Genomic DNA, 8,200 nt, shown 5'->3' with positions numbered 1-8,200 from the left:
TGACGGAAGTGGTTGTAAGAGAGCATTACGGTGCAATGGGTCTTCGATGTTGGCAGCCTTTCCGTGGCAACGAGGTGTGTAAGTGGAGTCCATGGATGGAAGGTTGGTTTCCGTGATGGCCTGGGCTGTGCACATCACCTTCTGTAGTTTCTTACAGTCCTGGGCAGAGCAGTTGCCATACCAGGCCGTTACGCACCTGGTCAGTATGCTTTCAGTGGCACATCTATAGAAGTTGGTGAGGGTCTTTATGGATGTGCCAAATTTCCTGAGCCACCTGAGGAATAAGAGGCATTGTTGTGCCTTCTTGACCATCACATCTACGTGTGAAGTTCAGGACAGATTGTCGGTTATTGTCACTTGGAGGAACTTGATGTTGAGAGATGAGGAGATATGAAATTCAGAAGAACTATTGCCAGAAAAAGTGCTAATATGTGGAATTATGTAAATTGCGGTTGGAGTGTCCGGTGAAAAATGGAGAGGTGGTAGTAGGAATATTGGAGAAACTCTCGGCTCCAGGAATACAAAATGTCCTTGGTAATTATATAGCTGGATCACAGATAGGAGTGCTCTCTACTCGGTTGAAAAGCCAGTAGAAAATCAGGCAACTGAGGTATTACAAGAAGCATATATCCTGGGATTTTTCCTGACTGTGTGTTAACAAGGTCACAAAGCCACAGGATGAAGCAGGAGGAAAAGTCAAAAAATAGAGATAAGGCAGTTGAAGTACAATTATCAGAGATCATGTTTGATCAAATAGTTGAGAAAAAAACAAGAACAGGTGGAGGACAAGGTGGATATTTTTAGTTCAGAAGGATTAAATTAACTGAATTACAAAAGAAAGATGAAAAACTGAAGCAGTGTACAAGTAAAGAAAATGAGTAGATCCCAGAATATTATTATCTTAAAAATAAAGTAGTGATGAGGAAATGGAGACCATCACATATTCAGTTGGATGAGAAATGGGTAGAAGTTCATCATGTTGTATTATTGGTGGGTTATAGCAAGGAAATGTTGTGACTAGCACATGAATTACCAATAGGGATCATTTGGGAGTAAGGAAAACTCAAAGCAAAATACAAAAACATTTTTACTGGCCTGGACTGCATAATGATGTAGTTGAAGTTTGCTGGACATGTCATACGTGTCAAGTAATTGGAAAACCTCAGGCAGTGATAAAACCAGCACCTTTATTACCCATACCTGCATTTGAGGAACCTTCTACAAGGGTCCTAATTGATTAGGTCGGACCCCAACCTAAAACAAAAAGTGGGAATCAGTATTTGTTGACAGTAATGGATGTGTCCACGAGATTTCCAGACGCCATTCCATTATGCAATATCACAGCTAAATGGATTGTAGAAGAGGTACTCAAATTTTTCACCAGATACGAATTATGCACTAAGACACAATCAGATTGAGTGTCAAATTTTACATCAAAATTATTCAAGGAAGTAATGTTTAGTTTAGGAATAAAACAATTCAAATCCACTGTGTACCATCCAGAATCACAAGGAGTGTTAGAACGGTGGCATCAAACTTTAAAGATCATGTTGAAGGCTTATAATCAAGACTATCCAGAGGATTGGGATAAAGGAGTTCCATTTGTACCTTTTGCAATAAGGGATGTACCAAATGAATCTAACAAGTTCTGTCCATTTGAATTAGTTTTTGGGCATGAGGTGAGAGGACCACTGCAATTAACTGAGGAGAAATTGGTAAGGCATATATTTCGATCGGTGAAGTGCCAGTGTTCTGTCCCACTTTATTATTTATATGCCTTGGTTTACTGAGGTGGTTGGTATCACTTCCGATTCTGGTTCTCAGTGGTTTGTACTCAGGGTCTAATTCAATGTGTTTGTTGATGGAGTTCCAGTTGGAATATAAGGCCTCCAGGAATTCCCTGGCGTGTCTCTGTTTAGCTTGTGCGATTATGGATATGTTGTCCCAGTCGAATTTGTGTCCCTCATTGTCAGTGTGTAGTGAGATAAGTGAGAATTGGATGTGTCTGTTGGTGGCTAGTTGATGTTCATGTTTCTCACAGTCCTTGCATGGTATTTTGTTTATTACACTGGTCTTGCTGGTTTTGGCTATGAGATCCTTTACGTTCGTCAGTAGCTGTCGCAGGGTGGTTGTCAGTTTGTAGGCTACTCTTATATCTAGGGGTCTGAGTAATCTTGTGGTCATCTCTGAAATGTCCATGATGTACGGTACGGTGATTAATGATCTCTGGTATCCATTCCTTTTGAATTGCACATTACAGCAACCCGGAACTATGTAAAGCAGAACAGGAGCACCTATTGTGGAGTCTTCAAAAGGAATGGATACCCAAAAAGCACAATCCGCTGTTACCTCTGAGAAAGATCACAACATGACCAGACTCACTAATCACCCTACCGTACATCATGGAGATTTCAGAGATGACCACAAGACTACTCAGACCCCTAAGTATCAGAGTAGCCCACAAACCGACAAACCAGTGTAATGTACAAAATACCATGCAAGGACTGTGAGAAACACTGCATGACCAACTGGAAGAAAACTGACAATAAGGATACACAAACACCAACTAGCCACCAACAGACATGACCAATTCTCACTGGTCTCAATACACACGGATAAAGAGGGACACAAATCCGACTGGGACAACGCATCCATAATTGCACAAGCCAAACATAGACATGCCAGGGAATTCCTGGAGGCCTGGCATTCTAACCAGAACTTCATCAACAAACACATTGAACTGGACCCCATATACAAACCACTGAAAAACAGAACCAGAAGTAATGCCAACCACCCCCAGCAAACTGAGGCATATAAGTAACAAGCAAGACAGAACACCGACACTTCGCTGGAGGCACACTGATGATGTTACCCTGGGTGATTGAAACGTTTGCAACCAAACACAAAGTCAATGCAATTGCAGAATCTGGTTTGTATCCTATTCAACTTTTGGAAATCTGTATTGTATAGGTGAGACAAGCAACTTGTCTTTCTAAGTTGGACTTACTCAAAAGGATACTGATCTTTATCTGAAAGGGCAAAGACAATTTCAGCTTTTGTGACACAGAATGGACTGTACCAATTTAAATTCATGACATTTGGTATGAAAAATGCACCAGCCACATTTCAAAGACTAACCAATAGTCATTTCTGGATTACCCAATTGAGTGGTGTACATCAACGAGCTGGTGATTTTTAGTCACAAATTGAAGGAACATTTGCAGCCAATCAATCTGAAAATTTTACACGTGGCAGGATGAGAAAATGATCAGATGTTACCCAATGGGACACCAGTAGAGACATCAAGTCCTGTTTCGTCCTCGTCTCTCCTTAATAGATTACAACTGGATGATAAGCTGGATGGTGAAACCAAGGATCTCTTTGTTATAGTTGACAACCCAAAGTGTCTGCAATGTAGACATACATTACCTACAGAGTTACCACAATAACCACTGGAAATGAGTTTGATTTACCAGAATACACAGTCCAATATAGTTATCAGGATTTCGATTGATTGAGGACAAACCTGGAAAATTTCCAGCCAACTCATCTTATTCCAGCTCTTCCAGAAAAGTTTGTAGTGAAGGGAGTGGTGGATTGCTTTTCAGAAGACTTTATGGAAACTAGAAGGAAAGCCCTGGACAGGTTTCTGAAAAGAATCACGGACCATCCTGTTCTTTCCTACAATGACCACTTCAGTGTTTTTCTTACAGTAAAGGATCTGAAACCTTATAAAAAGTAAGGCCTAGCTTTTATCACATAGATGGGTGAGTCTGTAAAATATGTTACCGGAGGTTACAAGCTAAGAAGCTGGCCTGTTGAGTTTTCTGCTATGGGGGATTACTTGGACATGTTTTCTCAGACACTGGACAATTGACTGAATTGCACTGAGGATTGTCAAAGAGCAAGCAGGATATTTAGTGGAGCTTTGAGAATATGAACTCATTTATTTTTCCTGATCTGCTATCGAATAACAACTAATCAAGCCCCTCAATAGAGTATCAAACTGTATTGGCAGCAACAGCTTAGCCCTAGAAGATCTATCCGAGGACACATCTGATGACTTTCTTCCTGTCCATCGAGAATATGTACTCTATGTAGAATCGATGAAGAAAGACAGAGGCATTCGATGGCAGGAGTAAACGGACTGAAATAGATTGTAGTAGTGAACGTTTGCATGCTTACAGTCAATGTAATGTATATTTATTGTAGTGTACTAGTAGAGTAAGACAATGGTTTTAAAAATGAAGCCAACTTTGTATATTGATGGTTCATTTTTTAAAGGGGGAGGTGTGACGATGCTGTCACTTTAAAAGGTTATTTTGTCCTTGTTTTTTTCTTGAAGAGAGGTGAAAGGCAAGCTTTCTCCAAGAACGTAAACAATTTGTGAGGCCTTGGGATGCTTTTGAAAGTCAGAGCAATGGAAGCACTCAGGGTGTGGCCAGCTCTCTCAGACCAGGATTTCTATTTTTTTACATTTTTAAGTTTAGTTTTAAGCAGAAGCCTTTAGGATCTCAAAAGAGTTGGTAGCTTCAATGAATATCTCCTACCTGCTACTTTCTCTGAATTTTCTCTTGATGTTGTTTTCCTCCTGGATTGGAGAACTGCATGTGAGAATCTGTGTCTGAATTTGCCTTTTGGCCAAGGGGTTTGTTTTTGGGATGTTACTATATTGGAACAGCTAATTAGTAATAGGTACTTATCTATTCTTCAGTTAATTTTTCCAATATATTAAGTTATTCTAAATTCTTCTTTCTTTTGGTTGTATTTTAACTGAAGTGTTTAAGCAAATTGCATTTTGCTTAACATCAAGTAGTTTGACCAGTCGCATTGCATGTGCTTCACATCTACCTTTAAAATAAGAAAAGTTAAAGTCTAGGCTACCTTCTTAAAATATATTGAGGGTGAATGGTCCAGTCCATAACAGTACAGCTTTAAGAAATTGTCCTGATGATACTGCGTGAACTGATTTCCAGAACTACTTTTGCCAATCCACGTGCAAATGTAAATCACCCACGATCCTTGTAGTGCATTTCTTACACATGGGGAAGTGGTAGCCTCTTGATAATATTGGTAGACTATTAACCCAGAGATCCAGGTAATGTTATAGGACCTAGGTTCAAATCATGGCAGATCGTGGAATTTGAATTCAATAAAAGTTTGAAATTAAGAGTCCAATGATGATCATTGTTGATTGTTAGAAGAAATAAATCTGTTTCACTAATGTCCTTTTGGGAAGGAAGCTTCCAACATTCTCTGGTCTGATCTAAATGTGACTCCACACCCACAGCAATGTGATTGACTCTTAACAGCCCTCCAGGTAATTATGGATGAGAAATAAATGCTAGTCTGGCCAATAATGCCGATCCCTCCCATGAAAGAATAAAAATAACCATGTCTCCTTTATTTCTTTCTGCCTGCTCTGTCCTACAGTGTAACTATTGTTAGGGGACCTGTAACTATCACCACAAATAGCCTCTCACTTTTACTATTTTTTATCTTGATCCAAACTGACTCAATATCTTAGCTTCAGTCATCTCTGAGCATAGAATAAATGCCATTCTGAATTAACAGAGCTACATCACCACCTTTACCTAGCTTCCTGTCATTACAATCTGTCACATATCTGTCTATATTTACAACATATTCATGCCTTTACCAATTTCCAACAATGTCTCTGTAATAATGCCTTCATTGTCATACAATTTACCATTTTATTACAAATGCAGCATGGATTCAGATACATGTCAAAAAATCTGTTTTGTTTTGACAATTTTCACAATCTATGGCCTTATCTGCCAAAGCATTCTTAAATTTGCATTTAATGTTTCTTCCTGCCACACTCTGGTTATCATTACCCAGACTGCTGCCCTGTTCTATTGCTTTATTTTCTTCCTTTATCATATCATTTGATCTTCCTCCCATTCCCAAACATTGTGTTTAAAACATTGTTTATGACCCTAGTTTTATGATTTGCCAGAGGCTAATCCCAACACAGATCAGGTGTCAGCCATCCCAGTGGTTCACCTTCGACTGTTCCCTGTAGTGGTGCCAGTGGCCCAGGCGTCAAAACCCTACACCAATTTTTGATCCATGCATTCATCTCCCAAATCTAATTTATCCTATCTAATTCACTCAAGGTTCAGGTAATAGTCCACAGAGTAGAATGAATTGAATTCCAAGGATGAGATGGGAGTGACTATTCTTTTTAGGGTTCATCATTGAAAATAAACTTTACTGGGTGAGTGGCCTGTCCATCATCACAAGTTAGAACTCAACAACACTTAATACTCCAAACATGATCTACACCATACAGGACAGAACCAACTAGCTGATTGGCAACCCTAGAAGTATCTTAAACATTATGACACTCCACCATTGGCACACAGGTAAAGTTCCAATGTCCCATTATCACATTAAAGAGATACAACTGGTGTTGAGTTTAACCTAAGGGTCACTACACCTCAGGTAAGGTTGAGAAGGCAGGACCTAAATGGTGACCTCAGGCAGCATAGGAATTGAAACCATGTTGTTGACATTCCTCTACATTGTAAATTAGCTGTCCAGGCACCTGAGCTAACTGACACCCAAATATACTAGCCAGAGGATGCTTTGCAGCAACTTGCCTGGGCCTCAATTATATCTTCCAAACCAACAATCTCTACTGCCTGGAAGAACAAGAACAGCAGACAATAGGGACATAATTATCTGCACATTCCCTCCGAGTCACAAACCATTCTGATATGAAACTATATTGTCATTCCTTCATTTTGAGGGTCCAGGTCGCAATCCCGGCCTGGCGCAATGTGCTGTCATATCTGCTGCTAGGTAACTGCTGCCCAGGAGCTCTTGCATCAAATGTAAACTACAGAAAACATTGTGAGAATCAGGACCTAACCTAAAAACAATTGTTCTCATAAAGGTCCCTCAGTAATGTGGAAGGTAGGCTGAGACCAGGCATATTCAGGTCCCAGGCTTTATCCAGTCTTTATTCACTTACTCATGTGGAGGCGATGGCCTAGTGGTATTATTGCTGGACTGTTAATCCAGAGACACAGATAATGTTCTGGGGACCTGGGTTCAAATTCCACCATCTGCAATAAATATCTGGAATTAAGAATTTAATGATGACCATGAATCCATTGTCGATTGTTGGGGAAAACCCATCTGGTTCACTAATGTCCTTCAGGGAAGGAAACTGCCATCCTTACCTGGTCTGGCCTACATGTGACTCCAGATCCACAGCAATGTGGTTGACTCCCAACTGCCCTCTGGGTGGGCAATAAATGCTGCCTAGCCAGTGACACCCTCATCCCATGAATGAATAAAGAAAAAAAAAAGCCAAAGTGTTACTTTTGTCTCCACCAGAAATGAGTTAATGCAAAGAGATGAATCTATTGTTTTCACTAAACAGGAACATCGTTGAGATTGAGGATTCTCAGGGGCATTGATGTGGTTTTATATGCTACTTAATGTTACAGTCAAGTGTTCCAGAAAATAACATAGCCATCGTCATCAAAGAGTGAGCTCCGTACCCGGGAATCAAATAATTAACACGTTTATTATTAACTGCTCCAGCTGGAGTACAACGTGAGCCTCTCTCCTCTCTAGTATCACATCACAATCATATGAGCAGTGTTGTTATAAGAACAACTGTATCAACTTTGTTCCATGATCTATGTTGTATGTATTGAAGAATCATCTGCATCAAGGTCAGACACTGCTGGTGTCTCTATTTAAGCCCTCCAGCTTCTGTCATGTCAGCCATAGTTCATCTGTTGGTTACATTCTTGCCACAAGAGTCTGGATTCACGTCCCACTCTAGCAGCTGAGCAAACAAAGCTCAAGGTTAATACTCTAGGGCTGTACTGAGGGAGAGCTGAACTGTCAGAAGTGCCAACTTTTAGTTGCTAATTAAAAAATGGCCCTGCCTGAAATCTTAGGTGGATATAAAGGATCCTATGGAACTGTTTCGAGGGCAAGCAGGAGACTTACCCCTGGTGCCCTGGCCAATATTTAAGCTTCAATCAACATGACAGAAACAGATTATCTGTTCACATGACAGTGTTGTTTGTAGGAATTTGCTGTGCACGCACTATTTGTATGTCACAAGTGTGTCATTGTTTTTGAGATGGCCATTGGCCATAGCCATACTAAGTGCGATATAAACATTGGTCTTTCTTTTCTCTCCTTTACTGCC

General features: G+C 40.2%; 1 pseudogene; it reads left to right on the top strand.

Moving 5' to 3' along the window:
* The first annotated feature begins 3,272 nt into the window (after nucleotides 1-3,272).
* Nucleotides 3,273-4,142, top strand: LOC109927577 (annotated as a pseudogene).
* Nucleotides 4,143-8,200: the final 4,058 nt, after the last annotated feature.

The sequence above is a fragment of the Rhincodon typus genome, chromosome 1 (genome assembly GCF_021869965.1).
Source record: "Rhincodon typus isolate 14 chromosome 1, sRhiTyp1.1, whole genome shotgun sequence".
Lineage (NCBI taxonomy): Eukaryota > Metazoa > Chordata > Chondrichthyes > Orectolobiformes > Rhincodontidae > Rhincodon > Rhincodon typus.
Note: the sequence above shows the minus strand (reverse complement) of the source record. Positions and strands in the feature narration are given on the sequence as shown.